Genomic DNA, 17,566 nt, shown 5'->3' on the forward strand with positions numbered 1-17,566 from the left:
AATGGGGAAATGAACCCTTAAATATGTATTTTAATGTTCTCGTTTCTTTCATGCATGTGTTTCTAACGCATTTATAAGATTATTTCTTTGTTGCTTTGTATGTCCCTCCCCCACAGTGTAACCCCCGCTTTCACTATATTTGATGTCAGTATAACATGTGGAGGAGATGGGGACAAACAAGTCGTTTAAGGATTCAGGTGGACCTGTTGCAACAATGAGAAGTACAAAATGTCATGTCAAAACCAGCTTTACAATGTCGGTGTGTGGGGGGGAGGGGGGTATGATTGGGTGGGGGGAGGATGAGTCTGGGAAGGGAGGTGAAGGGTAAACAAAAGAGGAGGCTGCAATGCTTGGTAAGAAATGTACGCATTATCCTGCCCATGAAATTGTAACCCCTCTGTACAGTATGTTCTCAAATAAAATTAAATTAAATTAAAAAAAAAAGACCTTATGGATAATGGAAGGGCCATGAGTTCAAGGAAAATGAATTATCCAAAAGATTTTCTTGTACGTATCTGCAGACACTAGTTGCAATAATGGGAATAATAAAATGTGGCAATAACTGCTAACAGTTTTTACACATTAGTAAATGTTTGACAAATTGGGTTTCCAACAATTTGAGATACAATTCTGAACTCATTCCTTCTATCATATGTTATCAAGGGAAGCTCTACACAATATGGGTAAAACATTCTAGGTTTGTAAATATATAAAAAGTAACTGCCACAACATATCTATTTTTGTTTTATATATTATACAATGTAAAATATTTCCTAAGTAATGGTAACATTATTAAGATATTTATATTTGCAAGCAATTAAGCCATTTCTTCCTAGATAACGTCATTGAGGATGAAAGTACACTGCCCCCATTTCAGTGGCTGAAATATAATGCAGTTATTATTTTTTGCTGTGAATATTTTTAGTGCAGGGATAAATACTTTCTTTGATAAAACAGACCATTGAAACAAGAGTGATTTAATGTAACTTCTATGTAAATAAATAGTAGGAATATACTTCCGGCGAGGTAGCTGCAAAGAAGACACTAGCAGTACACTTCTATGTAACTCTAGCACAATTCCAGTGAATTCTGTGATGAATATCATACCACTCAGAAATGGAATCTTCCCTTCGGTCTTTGACCTAGAAGCGAACATTTCATTTGACAAAGCTCTTGTGGTGATAAAAGACTCGAACACCTGAACGTGAAATGATTATGTCATTGTTACATTAAATATGGTCCCAAACAGAGGAGATATTGGAAACGACCACTGAAAATGAAATGTCTATTTGATTGAAGGGCTTCCATCGTCTTTGGTGAATCTACTTAACTAGCAAATACCTTAATATATACACCTTACTTTCACTCTTCCACACTCTGCCCATTTATGTTATTCTTTTTATTCTTAGATTTAAGGGCTATTCATAGTCAGAGCTTTTCAAAATATCAGTGGTTGTCTTACTACAAATTCTTTTTTATGTCGAGTTTTCTAGGTTTAATTGAAGTGCAAGAACACTACACTCTGATAGATTGTTTCAATCATGGAATCATAGCACCAAACACTAAATTTCTATCCCAATATTCTATCATTTCCCTAAAGTTATGTTGTAATTTTACTAGGGAGCATTTTAGACATATTTCCTAGTACTGATTAATAGTAGGCAGATAAGTATTTTACTATATTTTGGAAAATTGACATTACCCAGTCAGATGAACTTTCCTATGACAATATATATTCAGTGGCTTGCAGAGAATTTTCAGGCATAATTTTGAACTGTGATCCACAATATATAAAAGCTCTATGAAATTTTGTAACAAAATATATTAAAATAAATTTTTATTTTACAAAGTTGGGTGTAAATGTCATCTCTATGTTTTTGTGAATTTGTCTGGTTCTCCTTCATATATCCAATTAACAGCATGGGATTAATTCCAGAAATAGTAATGGTTTTTAAGGTAAAAAATTTATATTTAGGAAATTCTGGGAAATCTTCATATCCAAAATCAAATGTCAAATAATTCAGTAGTTGTTATACTGATGTACTACATGCTCAAATAACTTGCAGTTTTCTTCATGTCAACATAGCATATTTACAAATTATAAACTTAGGCAACAACATTTAATTACTCCATGATAACTCAAAACTTTAAACCTCATACTGAATATGATTTATTGTTTAATTTATTAATCTTCTGGGAGGGAAGAATAAAAATAGTCCAGAGATTTGTGTTGAGAGATTTGAAAACAAACACGTTAATCCTGTCTGTTTTCTGTCCAAATACCGTTTAAATTAGTATTTTGCTTCTTAATGATGAACTGTGTAATTGTATGTATGCTTAAGCCTTTCCATGTTTGTGCTAATTAATTTCTGTATGTCTATCTTATGGATGTGGGAAATATATGTGTTGACATGGTGCAATCTTGTTTCAACTTATACATCCTCTCTTGAAAAAACAAAAACTCTTCTCATATTAATTTGGGAATCATCTGTGCTCCCATTACTTTAATGGCATTAACACAAACACATATAAATGTATATGGTACCTTGCAATAATACTTAAAATAAATTACTTTTTTCCTGACTCTTGCCTACACTATTGCCTTACTATTACCTCATTTGGATAAACACTAAGTGCTCATCATCTGCACGTTTGGCAAATATTGATGTCCCCATTCACCAGAGTTCTCAAGATACAGATATGATTAAAAAAAATTATCAGGAGTAGGTCAATAGAAATTCCTATGATTGACCTGCAGAATTGAACTATTCACACAGACATGTGACATTCATACATTTATGAAAACATATCTAATTATTTGACGTCATTTGGAAATTTTCGCTAATAACACTACATAGTGACAGTTGTTACTTTCAAAAATTAGCATTTTTCACACTTCCTACTGGGATCAAACTATTGTTGGTTTGAACACAGGGAAAGCATTATTTGTAATTGTATTGAAGATTTTTTTTTTTTTTTTGTCGGTTGTGGGGCTTGAACTCTGGGCCTGGGCGCTGTCCCTCAGCTCTTCAGCTCAAGGCAAGCGCTCTACCACTTGAGCTACAGCGCCACTTCCGGTTTTCTGGTGGTTTATTGGAGATAGGAGTCTCACGGTCTTTCCTGCCCGGGCTGGCTTTGAACCGCGATCCTCAGATCTCAGCCTCCTGAGTAGCTAGGATTACAGGCGTGAGCCACCAGCACCCGGCTTGTATTGAAGATTTTTTATTACATCCCTTTGATATTTTGCTTATGTGTTTATAATTCTTGAGTCAATTCATATTAGTCTTCTCATCAGAACAATACATATTGCATCACACTTTGATATGCAAGAGTTTAGGAAAGGAGTAATAGAATCAGAGCATTTAACGAATTTGCATAAAATCATGAATTACTTCCAAATTTAGAAATTTTTATTATATTTATATATCATACCCTGTCATAATTTTTAATATTTGTGAATATAAATAATTCTAATGATCTGTATATATATAATTCCTGAGAGTACACTCGGATTTATGAATGAGATGTATTTACAAGTGTTATAAAATTTGTGAAAACTCTGCCTTCACCATAACATTAAATTGGAAAAAGTAGATTGAAATTCTTGAGAATTGGATTATGGATGGGAAAGGTAGAGACAATTGAAGAAGGGGGTAACATGTTTACCAAGAATTATACTCATTATCTTTCTTATTTAACTATGCCCACTCTCTACCTTACCATGACAATAATATTAAATTTTTAAAAAAAGTGGTAGACCTAAGCCATAGAAATGGTGGAATGAGTAGTGTTCCATTTCACATATTCAACTCAGTTTGAAATAGATAAGAATTATGTCTATTAAAATTTCTTTGAATACTGATTTTGCAATTAGCACCTTCTTCAATATAAAAGACAAAGCAAGAACAAAAGAATTTTATTCTAATTAGACATGTGCTATCTTTAAATATCTGATATCTCTGTCAATATTATGAGTATCCTTGTTTGGTATTTCCAGATACAGAACATATATTAAGGTCTTTTGCACAGAAAATATTTACATACTATTTTGTTTTATTTCTTTGCAAAAACATTTCCAAAACTGAGTTTTAATAAATAAGTGATGGTAAAATAAGAATAACTTTTTTCCACCTGTTAAGGTTCAACAATTTTTTGGAAAGGGCATGTTTCTCTTTTTCTGGAAAACACACCCAATTTCTTCAAAGCAAAAACCAAGTTAATGTTTTTTTCTTACAATAACTTCATTCATTGTTCATAGTAATTGTAAAAGTAAAAAAAATAGTGGAATATATGTATGCTTTGCTGAATGGTAAGAAACTATCGTAATATTGACACTAGATTAACTTTTACCAGTAATGAGTATATTTCAATTTACATATTACTTTTTTTTTGGGGGGGGGGATCTGGTCGTGGGGCCTGAACTCTGGGCCTGGGCGCTGTCCCTCAGCTCTTCAGCTCAAGGCTATCTCTCTACCACTTGAGCCACAGCACCACTTCCAGCTTTTTTCTCTTTGCTTATGTGGTGCTGAGGAATCGAACCCAGGGCTTCAGGCATGCAAGGCAAGTACTCTACCACTGAGCCACCTTCCCAGTCCCTACATATTACTTTTTAATACCACATAAATCATTACTATATTTGATATCCTCTAGAATTTCCATATAGATATCTATGCTCTAAACACAAGATGAACACAAAATTGAATGAGAACTTTCACAAAAATTTTTAGATATGTATACACTACTGTCAGTTGCTGAGTGATGATAAATGAATAAATTATCAGACGTTGTATGACGGGTTAATTTTCTATTAGTTATCCATCTGGAAGGACCTACATAAAAAGGGAACACGTGCTGAACAATTTAAGAACCTGATTGTTAAAAATATATATTGGAACTAGCAATACAAAAAATTATACTACGTTGTGAAATAGTGAAATTCATTAATTCTATAAGATATTCCACAGCGTGTTTTAGCTTTCTTTTGGTGCGTCTGTGATCTGGAATTTTAGAGCCTCACAATTACTCCACATGTACTCTAGCACTGTGCCTTTCAAGATATGTGGTCAGTCACGTTTTCAGACTCTTTTTCACTGGTTAAGTTTGAGGTCTCTCTCACTCTATGCTTTCCTATTTTTTTGGTTTAGTACCTGATTTATTCTAAAAAATGTTGCACATAGAAGTTAGAGTTACATAAGCAAGGTAATTACTACATTCCCCTTCCCTCCTACCTCCACAACTACCTCTCGCTCGCAGCACCACTACGCTTCCCCTATACCCCCTTCTCCCCGCCCCCGCACCCCACCTCTGAAGTTGTAAAGTTTATTTTCACCATATGTTTTGTACATCTTATTGTTACAATTGATCAACATGTATCCTTATTTAAACATTATGTTTTTTCCCTTCCTCTCCCCCAATTATAGAAGTGTATATAAAAGATGCAGGGCCCAACATCACAGTGAAAATAGGGATTATACCCTGGAGAACGAAAAAACAAAACAACAAAAAATTGTACAGTACATCATAAATACATTAGAAACAATAGCAAGTAAAAAAAAAATATGCATCCCTATCTGGCGTTTATTTAACTTAACATCATCTTACATGTTTATATTTACATAGCTCTTAGCATTTTATGTTTGTCCTACACATGTACTAGTTATTGCAAATAATGGAAACCATTGGACCTATGTTTCTATGGGCATGGCTTACGTAAGTTAATAAGATTTTTTTCCCCAATTCTTTCCACAATGTCATTGTTTCTGATGGAGTCATACAGTTCCATATTTTATATTGATCCATTCATCTACTGAGGGGCATCTTGGTTGCTTCCATATCTTAGGTACGGTAAATATGGCTGTAATATACATAGCTCTGTTGGAAGCCTTAGAATGACCTTATTTGTGATTGTTTGGGTAAATGTCCTAAAGTGAAATTATTGTGTCATAGGAGAGCTCTATGTGGAGTCTTTGGAGGAAACTCCACACTGGTTTCCAAATTGGTTGAACAAGTTTACTCTCCCAACAACTGTGCAATAGGGTTCCCTTTAAAACACATCCCCTCCAGTATGTGTTGATATTAAATTTCTTGATTATACCCATTCTAAAGGGGTGAGAGGTGAGTTTGCGTTTCTCTTATGGATAGAGAGGTTGAAAATTTCTTCTGGTGTCTATTGGCTGGTCATTCTTCTTTCTTCTTCAGAGAAGTTTTCTTTAAGTCTTTAGCCCATTTGTTTATCGGGCAGTTGTTTGAGGATTTGTTGTTGGGGTATTTACTTTTTTGAGTTCCAATTATATTTTAGATATGACATCCTTGTTCATTGTATGGCTATTGAAGATCTTCTCCCAATCCTTTGGCTTTCTATTGATCTTGCTAGCTATGTACTTTGACATGCAGAAACACTACAATTTCATGCAATTCCATTTGTCCAACCTTTCTTTGATTTGTTGTGTTTCTAGGTCCGCATTAAGAAAATTTCATCCTGTTTCAAGGAGCTCTAGAGATTCTCCTATCCCTTCCTGTACTGTTTACAAGGTGTCGGTTTTGACAACAAGGTCTTTGATTTCTTTGGAGTTGATTCTGATACAGGGTGATATATAAGAAGCTAGCTTTAGTTTTCTACAGGTGAGTAACCACTTTTGCCAGCCCTATTTATTGAAGAGGCTGCTTTTCTCCATTCTATTAGTTTTAGCCCCTTATGGAAGATTAGGTGGTTTTAGGAAATTGGGTTCATTTCTGGTTTTCAGTTCTATCCTGATGGTCCTCATATAAGGTCTTATGCAATTTCGGAGCTATTTTGATTACTGTGTCTTTGTAGAAGAATTTGAAATTTGGTATTGATATTCCTCCAGCACTGTTTTTTTGTTGTTGTTGTTGTTGGTCATAGGGTTTAACTCTGTGCTTGGGCACTTTCCCTGCCTCTTCAGCTCACCGAGAGCACTCTACCACTTGAGCAACAGCAAAATTTCCGGTTTTCTAGTGGTTTATTGGATTTAAGAATTTGACAAACTTTCCTTCCTGTGATGGCTTTGAACCATGATCCTCAGATTTCAGCCTCCTGAGTAGATAGGACTACAGGCATGAGCCACCAGCACCCAGCAGCAGCATTGTTTTTCTGTTTAGGATCATTACTGCTATTCGGGGTTTTTATTGCTCCATATGAATATTTGGATTGCTTCTTCTATTCCATTGAAAAATATGGTTTGAATATTGATAGGTACTATGTAACATTTGTATGTAGCCTATGAAATATTGCCATTTTCACAATGTTGATCCTTCAGTCTAGGAGCATAGCAGGTTTTCCAATTCCTAATTTCTGCTTTGATTTCCTTTTTCAGGATTCAATTTTTTTTTCATTTATTTATTTACTCAATTCTTAGGTATTTTAAGTTTTTTGGGACTATTAGAAAAGGAGTTGTTTTCCTGATTTTAGGTGCACTCATCTCATTGATGGCATCAGAAAAGCCATTGATTTTTGAGAACTAATTTTATACCCTGCTGCTTTGCTAAAATTTCGAATCATCGCAAGAAGACCCGGGATTCTATAAATACAACAATGAGAAGTACAAAATGTCATGTCAAAACCAGCTTTACAATGTCGGTGTGGGGGGGGGGAGGGGGGTATAATTGGGTGGGGGGAGGGGGGAGGCGGGGAAGGGAAGTGAAGGGTAAACAAAGGAGGAGGCTGCAATGCTTGGTAAGAAATGTATGCATTATCCTGCCCATGTAATTGTAGCCCCCCTGTACAGTATGTTCTCAAATAAAATAAAATACAATTAAAAAAAAAAAGAAATATACTCATTATCTTGCCCATGTAATTGTAACCCCTCTGTACAGTATTTTCACAATAAAAAATAAATAAAAATTAAAAAAAGAAAAAAAAAACAACAACATGTCATCTGCAAGAGGGAGAGTTTTAATTCATCTTTCCAAATTTGTATCCCCTTCATGTTTGCATTCTGCTTATTGCTGTAGCTAGGCATTTAATACAAATTGAAGTGAAATGGAGAGAGTGGACATCTTTGTCTCATTCCTGAGTTTAGAGGAAGTGGCTTGAACTTTTCACCATTAAATACAATGCTGGCTGTAGTTTTTCATATATACAGCCTTTACTATTTTGACGAAAGTTCCATGGATCCCTAATTTTTTCCAGAGCCTTCATCATAAAGGGGTATTGGATCTTTTAAAATGCTTTTCCTGCATCTCTTGAAATAATCATGTGGTTCTTATCTTTGCTCTTTTTCATGTGATGAATTATATTGATTGATTTGTATATATTGAACCAAGTTTGCATTCCTGAAATGAATCCTGTTTGATCGCGGTGTATGATTTTTTTTTTGATGAGTTGTTGAAGTATATTGAACAAATTTGGTTGAGAAATTGTGCATCAATGTTCATTAAAATAATGGGTCTATAGTTCACTTTCTTAGATGAGTCCCTGCCTGGTTTGGGGATGAGTATTACCATGGCTTCATAGAAAGAGTTCAGTGGTGAATTTTCAATTTCTTTGAAGACCTGAAGAAGTATTGGTGTGAGCTCTGCTTTGAAGGCCTTGTAGGATTGTACTATAAATCCATTCGGTCCTGGTATTTTCATACATGGATGGTCTCATATTGAAGTTTCTAATTTGATGCTTGATATTGGTCTGTATAATTGGTTTAGCTCATCGTGGTTTAGTTTTGACATGTTGATACTTGCTAGGATATGTCTATTTCTTCCAGATTCTCAAGCTTATTAGTATAAATTGATAAGTATCACCCCTTATATGTTATGAATCTTGGTTGTGGTGGTGATTCAATTCTCATCTCTGAGTTTGTTTACTTTCATGTGTTCTCTTCTTTTCTTGATAAGATTTGATAAGGACCTGTCAATTTTGTTATCTTTTTTGAATAAACAACACTTTGTTTTGTTGATTCTTTCTATAGTTTTTTTAAGATTTTAATTCATTCAATTCTGATCTAATTTTAATTATTTCTTTCTTTCTATTGGACTACAGACAGAAAATACTGTACAGAGGGGTTTCAATTACATGGCAAGATAATGAGTACATTTCTTATCAAGCAATGCTTCATATGTCTCGCTAAATTGTTGTTTTCAGGTCTCTCCAAATTGTTGATGTAGGACGTCAGAGTTTTAAACTTGACTCTGAGTACTGCCTTTGCTCTGCGAAAGGAGCTGGTAATTTTTGTGCTCATTTTTGCTGAATAACAAGAACATTTCAATTTCCTTTCTAATCTCTTTGACTGGTGCTTCAACAGTATGTTATTGAGCGTCATGTGTTACAGGACTTTATTTTCTGGCTTTAGTTGCTGAGTATTAATTTTATTCCCTTGTGTTCCTAGAGAATGCAGGACATAATTTCAATGTTTCTAAATTTGTATGTTTACTTTTTAACATAAATATGGTCTATTTGGGAAAATATCCCAGGCTTTGCTGATGCTTCTGGGTGAAATATTTGGTATGTCTAGTAAAGAATGTTGAACTATGCAGTTGTTTTGATCTGTGGTTTTTCTCTTGAATTTTTACCAGGTTGATGTATCTAGTGGGGATAGTGGTTTGTTAGAGTCCCCCCAAATTAATGTTTTTGGAAGTATGAGACTTGAGGGAAAGTAGTGTTTCTTGGATCAATTTAGGTGCTCCGTTGTTTGGTGAATATTTAAAATATTTAAAAGTGACATCTCTAAATTAATATATACTGACTTTCTTTATCTCTTCTTACTCTTTTTAATTTGAAGTCTACTTTATCTGATATTAGGATTGCAACTCCCAGTTGATTATGGAGGCCTTTTCCTTAATAGAGTTTTTATGGGCAAAATGTGACCCTTGAATTCAGGAGATAAAAGGATCTTGTTTTGGATCTAACCAGACTGTCTATGTTTCTTTATTGGAGTGTTAAGACCATTAACATTAAGAGTAAGAATGAGAGGTGTTTGGTAGTTCCTGTCATGTTATTCACTTTTTGGGGGGCTGTGACAACTGAGTTCTTCCTATAGTTCATGGATTCTCAGTTTAGGTGCCATTTATTCACATTTATTGTATTTTCATTGTTTTTCTATGTGTAGGACATCTTTAAGAATCTTTTGTAGGGCTTGTGTGGTGGAGATATATTGTTTCCGGTTTTATGTCCTCTGCAAGGTTTTTATTGGAGAGTTTCGCGGGGTTCACTATTCTTAGTTGATAGTAGTTTGTCGTTAGTTGGTGGCAACCATCTTTCCAGTCTCTGCTTGCTTTACTTGTCTCTGTTGAGGATCTGAGATTATTCTTATTGGTTTCCCTTTATAGTTTATTGATCTTTTCTCCTTAACAGCTTTAATGATCCTTTCCTTGGTCTGCATTGATCCTTTCTGTATTATAATGTGATAGAAGGTTATCCTGTTCTGGTCTGGACTATTTGGGGTTCAAAAAGCTTCTTTAATCTGAATGGCCCTATGTTTTTGCAGGTTTGGGAAATTCTCTGCTAGGATTCTGTGAAATAAATTTTCAGGACCATCAACTTTTGTCTCTAGGTTCTCCTCAGATTAGGCCTTCTGGTGATGTCTTCCAAATATTGAATAGATCTATCATATTTCTTGGATTTTTCTTGCATTGTTGTCTGTTTTTCTCTATAATATCTAGGCTGTCTTCAATCCCCGAGATTCGATATTCTACATAGTCTAACCAATTGTTAACATTTTCTACATTGTTTTTTATTTCCTTTCCTTCTAGTTGGTTGGCTTTGATGGCTTCAAAATATTAGTTGCATCTTTGTTTTAGATCTTGTATGAATTTATTTATTGCTTTAATTTGGTGTTCAATGTTTATCCTCAAATCACTTATTTGATTGGTTATGTTTTCTTGGACTCCCTTTCCTTTCGGCTCTATTCAGCATTTTCTTTGTGGTCTCCCTGGTCTCCTTCAGCTGTCTTTTTTTGGATTCCATGAATTCTGCCATTTATCTTTTTCTATTCTTATCCGGCTTGCACAATTCCTTTATTGCTCTTTGACTATTCTCAGTCAGCTCATGCAATTCCCGTTTTAATCTTCTATTAGCTACCTCACACTCACGAGATTCCTGTATTAATTTTTGTTATCTTCATTATACTGGTAAAGTTCCTGTATTAATCTTTGGTTAGCATCATCAAGCTTCCTATCACCCTTATACTGAGTCCTTTAGAGGTCTTCAAACTTTTCATTCACCATGTTTACCAGTAGTGTTTGTAGCATTTTGGGAACTCTCCTCTGAATTATGTATCAACTGTTCTGTCACATGATTATCATGAGTGGGAGTTGAGTTTCTTGGATTTGACATTTTTCTTTTGTTTCTCCCACTTTGCCTGCACCATTTGGTATGAAAGTAACACCAATTTCATGATAGTCCACTAAATTGAGGAAAGCAACAACCACAGTCCTGTAGTTTTACAGATTGATGGATGCACTCACAACGGCTGCCGATACAATCTATGTCAACAGATACAAACTAATTCAACCTCAAACAATTAATGGGCAAAGAATATCAAAGAATATCAAATTTAAAAATGAAGAATAAAAAATTTAAAAATGGGATACTTAAAAATTTTATAAGGGGCTGAGAAGGTGGTAGAGCTCAGTGAAGATCTGGGGACATTGCTCAGACCCAGAGTTCCGGCCCCGTGATTGGGTCCCCCCCCCCAAATTATATAAGTATGAAGAAATTTTACTAATATTGAAGGAGTTAAGCCCAAGAGGTTGCAAATTCATTAATCAATTTCTGAATTAAGTATGGACACAATGAAGTATAAGATCTAAAATTATATGACGGGTATATGCCTAGAGATGAGCAGAACAGCAATTAAGTCATGCAAAAAAAGGAGCAAAACAAAACAAAAACAAACAAACAGACACATAAAGTAAAATTTGTGAAAGGAAAAAAATAATTTTTTAAAAAATCTTAAAAAGGATTAGGTGGAAAAAAGTGTTCTTTGGTACGTTTTTTTGGCCAGTCAGAGGGCAGGTGGAGGGGATCTTGTATCTCCCATGTGTTCTTAACCATTGTCTTGGGGGAATCCCAGGTTCGCTTTTGATGTTTGGATTTACTGTGTCTTGAATGTTTTCTTAAGTCAGTTTGTTTGAGGAGACAGACAGCTTTGCCTTACCCACGACTTTGTGATCCTCCTCCCAGGCTAGTTCAGTGAGAGAGAGAGATCTGTTTTGAGTACCAAAAAAGAGGGAGATGGTTGTTTCCTCTAGCATGGAGTAGCTGAGATGAGGCTAGATTGTGAGTAGGGTTGAGACTTGTCAGCAATCAGTAGCTTTTCCTGAGTGGCTAGCTGGAGAGATACTCACAAAGCCCAGCTTGCAGCCATATTTAGGATTTATATATACTAAGTTTTAATTGTTCCTATTTTACGCCTTCTGCTCCTGAGTCTGTGGCCCTATGCTGCAGGATAAAGGGCAAGCCTCTAGCTTTGTTTACCTACAAAACAAAGCCACTCCTCTGGGGATGGAGCTTTCCCTGTCTGGGAAGGGCAACTTTCCCCTGCAGGTAATTGAGCAGGGCAAATTAGGTTCCTGTGACCTGTTGACTAATCCCTATTTTTTTTCTTCCAAGGTCTGAGTCAGGCCAGGCCTTTGTCACTATCAATGATGGAGTTCTCTGGTTTTAGGAGAGGGGCTATCTTCCCACAGCTGCTTCTTGAGGAGTGATGATGTCTTGGGGTTACTCATGTCCGTCCCTTGTTTTCCAAGCCATCCATTTTCTCTGATGATCATGATGAATATTTCTGTTCCTTGTAATTTCTTGCTGGTGGTGAGTAAAAATTGCTCACACTCTGGGTCTGTTGCCTTTATTCTGAATTCTCTCTGTTGATATGGTGACTGTGGCTACTGCCAGTGCTGCTGCCACCATGGACACTGGCAAATGCTTAGATCTGTCTCCTTAACGAAGCTTACTGAATTTTTCCTCATTGGCCGAACTATGTACTGTGATGGCACACTTCTCTATCTACTTTTGAAAGGATTCTGCTTGCTATATGGGTACCTGCCTAGAGACAACAATTTCATAATTTACAGGCTTCCTTTTCATATTTGACAGGGACAGGTGAACAATTCCTGCTTCCCATGGACAAAACAGCATTTCATGGAGTTTTCTGTCTCGGCTGGCATTGAACTTTGATTTTTCCATTCTATAGTTATGGGTGCCAGACAGTGGTATTCAGGTATAACTTGGGGGTAAAAAGGTCTTCATTTAAGAGGCCAAGTTCATCTTCAACGTTTGAAGTAGCCCAGATTCCCTTAAAATTAATATTGTCCTGCCTATTTCAAGTGCTGGAATTATAGGCATGCACCACTCAGCCTGGATTTTTAATTTCTTGTTGTTGTTACTTTCAAATAACATAAATGTGAGCCATCAGCATCTGAATCTGACTCTTGTTGCATCTCTTCCTGCTTTCCTTCCTTTCTACTTTCTTTTCTTTCTCCCTTCCTTCCTTCTTTTCTCCTTCTTTCTCTTTGATACAATACACTCTGTCTCTAAACCTGCAAGCCTACGGTTTCAGCAACTGGCAAGTTAACCCTCTACACACACACACCATTCAAAAATTCTGATGTATATAGTTGCTGAGAAGTATGATTAGCCAAGTACAAATCCCTATTTCAAATATATATTTTATCTTTTTATGTATGTTATAATTGTAAAAATACTTTACACTGAGAATTACAGTTCTGTGACTAAGGCAATGAATATATTCCCTATTGAGCATCCTTACTCTTCCTTTGTTTTTCCCCTATTAACCTTTCCCTCCACACCTCCCCCCTCCTGAAGTTATAAAGTTTTTCAACATGGTGTATTGTACATGTCATTGGTACAATGAGTCATCCTGTATCCTTATTTAAGCATTTTGTTATTTCATTTCCTTTCCCCAAATTAGAATAAAATACAGTGAAAACCAAGGTTTAACCATGGGGAGGCATATACAAAAGAAACAAAAAAAATCACATACTACATTTAGTATGAAAGGAAAACCAATTTGGTTCTAGTACCATATTCTAAGGAAAATATTAACTACAACTGTAGTTGCACAGATTGTTTGATATAGTCAATTAGAGTACAGATACACTCTAGTTCAACAGGTACAATCTAGTTCAACGACAAACAACTATGAATCAAGAGTCTAGAAAAGTCAAAGTAGGAGTAAGCAGACCAAAAATGAACAGGTTTCCGAGAACTGTGAGAGAAAAGATTAGAGGAATGTGGGGAGGGAATAGGAGTTAGGGATTCCAGAGAGGAAAGTACATAAGGAAAGGAGAGAAAGAAAAAAGGAAGTATGAAAAATTAAAACTTTAAAAAAATATACAGTTAAAATTATTTAAGTGTAAAGAAATAAAACTACACTTAAAGGCATTAATGCCAAGAGTTTGTGAATGGAGTAATTGATATTGAATTAAGTATGCACACAATGCAGGATAACGCCTAATATTCAAAGATGGGTATATATATGTTATATAAAAGACATTCAGTCATGTAAAAATATCAAAACGAAAAAGTAAAAATAATTTTAAAAATACACAACTGAAATAAAAATGAGGGAAAAATGAAACAATTTTATTTTGTTTAATTAGGTGGAAAAAAGTTATTTGATTTTTTTTGGGGGGGGCGGTGGGGAGAATCTTGTGCCTCCCTTGTGTCCACACCATTGTCTTGGTGGAGATTCTGGTATCCTTGTCGTGTTTAGTTTTCCTGTAGCTTGGTATGTTTCTTAAATCAGTTTGGGCAGGCAGAAAGTATTCCTTACCAGGGAATTTATGACCCTCCTTCCAGGCTAGTCCAGTAGGAGAGAAATCTACTTTGAATATGAGAAAAGAGAGAGCTGGCTGTTTTCTATAGGTTAGAATTGCTGTGATGGGACTACGTTGTATTTAGGGTTGAGACCTTTCAGCAATCTGTAGCTTTTCTCGGAGACATTTCCAGAGCTCAGACTGAAGTTATTCTCTGAATTTATGTTTACTGATCTTCAATTGAGGATATTTTTTACCCCTTCTTCCACCGGGTATACTACTTATGATTCAGTGGAAAGTGGCAGCCTATGCCTTTTTAAGAAGTAAAAAAAAAAAAAAAAGTCACTCATTCTTGGGCTGAGCTTCTGCCTGGAAAGAGCAACTTTCCCTTGGGAGGAGCTGAGCCCTGCAGTTCAAGTTCTTTTTTCTGTGGAATGGATCCTATTGTCTTCTTCCAAAGGTGAGTTAAGGTCAAGCTGCTCTGTCCATGTCTTTGTCAGGATCAAAGACAGAGTTCTTCTCCACTGGAGGGTGAGGGGCTACCTTCCCACCACTCGGTGAAAAGGGGTGAGGATTCTTGGGAGTATACAGATCTTTCCCTTAATTTCTGGTTGTCCTCAGCCAGGTACTCTCTGTAGTCAGAGGCTGAGAATTTCCAATCCTTGTCGGTTCTTGCTAGTGGTGAGTGGAATCAACTCTTAAACTGCTTCTCTTGCCTTTGTCCCGGGTTCTCTCTGTTGGTATGGTGGCCATGGTAGCAGCTGCCACTGCTTTCACAGACACTGGAAACCAAAAATATTAGTCATTGTTTTGCTGAAGATCAATTCAATGATAGATTTTCAAAAATGCTTCTTCATGGTAATTTTAGAATTATGCTTTTCATCATTCTTTCTACCTTGAGTCAAAGATAAATTACAATATTCTAATATACAATTAGTTAAATGCTAAGACAGTATTACTGGCATATTATGAAAGTACTCATAGGCCATAAGCAGATGCTTCCCAAGATAATAACAATTTTAGCAACTGACTTTACAAATGAATTCAATAATTAATTCATACTTGTTTTTCCCACAAAATCTTTTATTGTTCATACAAAGCAGTGTTATGCATATTTTTCTTTCTAAAAATGCAATGCATTTTTACCCTATATTGCACATGAAAAAATAATGCACTGTAGTCATTCAAGCTTCTAGTTATACTATTTTCTCAAGTATATTTTATGAAGATCTAATTCGTGTAAACAAATTGGAGGACTATACATAGTATATAAATTAAACATGTGAATTCAGAAGGTGATCACCAGATATGGTGGTTTTGAAATCAGGTTATTTCTGATGATGTGCATATTAGACAGCAGTATTTTTCCTGTTGAGTTCTATAATATATTGGGTGCCAACTTTGTAAAAATATTTGAACATGAGTATGATTTTTCAACTAAATCAACACTAATAATTACATGAAATCCTGAACAAGAAGAGATTAGGGGTAAACATATGTGATATCTATGCATTTTTGATCATGTATAGTCAATAGAAGCCACAAAGAATCACTGTAAGGAGAAACCTATCACACGGTATATTAAAATGGAAATATGTGCCAATCTAAAGAGATTATTTCTGCCCTTCCAGACTATGACCAACACTAATAAAAGAATATATCCTTTCTTTTAAATTTATGCATTTTGCCATGAGTGTTCATGGCTGGAAAACGGACGCCTGTATGTTGTGAGTAGAACAAGTATGAAAGACTACATATTTCTGACTCTGTGCTAGGCTGTTGTTCATGCACAAAACAAAAGGACAATAAATTAAAATTGAGTATACTTGCTGAGAAATATATGTACTACTAGATTTTTGAGCAATGATAATTTTCTATCACCAATCTGTTCATGCATACATGCATATTTACTGTGATTGTGATAATCCATTTTGGGACAGAGATTCAGATAAATCCCTATCATTCTGACACTAGTACTACCACAAAATAAAAATTTAAATAATTTTACCTGTCACTAATCTTGTGTGCACATTTTGGCTAAATGTTCTTTTTTTTGTGAGGGGGGGGTCTGGTGGTGGGGCCTGAACTATGGGCCTGGCGCTGTCCCTCAGCTCTTTCAGCTCAAGGCTAGTGCTCTACCACTTGAACCACAGTGCCACTTCTGGCTTTATTTTTTACTTATGTGGCGCTGAGGAATCGAACCCAGATCCACATGCATGCATGGCAAGTGCTCTACCAGTGAACCACCTTCCCAGTCCCGGCTGAATGTTCTTAATACAAATTGCAAATGTTCATAAATCCTTGAATGTCATTGTATAGAATACAAGTTAAGTAATTTTTTCCTACTTCTTCGTCACACTATAATATCAAGTTAAATTTTCCCAACACATGCATTGTGCACTATTTGTAATTGTCACTTTCATTATGCAACAACTATGAAGAAAAGCAGTCAAAGTATGCACCATTTGGACAATGTGCTTAATTCTTTTAAACCTGATATCTAAACTTATCTCTATTATTTGCATCGATAACTGTTGTTAACAAAAATAATTTGTGTGAAGTAGCCAATGGAAGCAATATAGGAAAGAGAAAACACTCTGGCTTAACAGGAAGAATGAGAATGAGGAGCAGAAGCTTGTTGGCTCGTAGCAGGAAGAACTCAATCTAGCCGTAAAATGTACTGAATTTTAGTACAATTGACATGTAATGTAGTCCATTTAAATATAGGAAGAAGAATGTTGTCCTATAGTTGCTCATGCTTTCATGTTATATTTGATCAACACTAAAACTACTTGATATAGATAGATAGATAGATTGATTGATTGATAGAAAGAAAGAA

This window comes from Dipodomys merriami, unplaced genomic scaffold (genome assembly GCF_024711535.1).
Source record: "Dipodomys merriami isolate MVZ:Mamm:240054 unplaced genomic scaffold, mDipMer1.0.p SCAF_18, whole genome shotgun sequence".
NCBI classification, from domain to species: Eukaryota; Metazoa; Chordata; class Mammalia; order Rodentia; family Heteromyidae; genus Dipodomys; species Dipodomys merriami.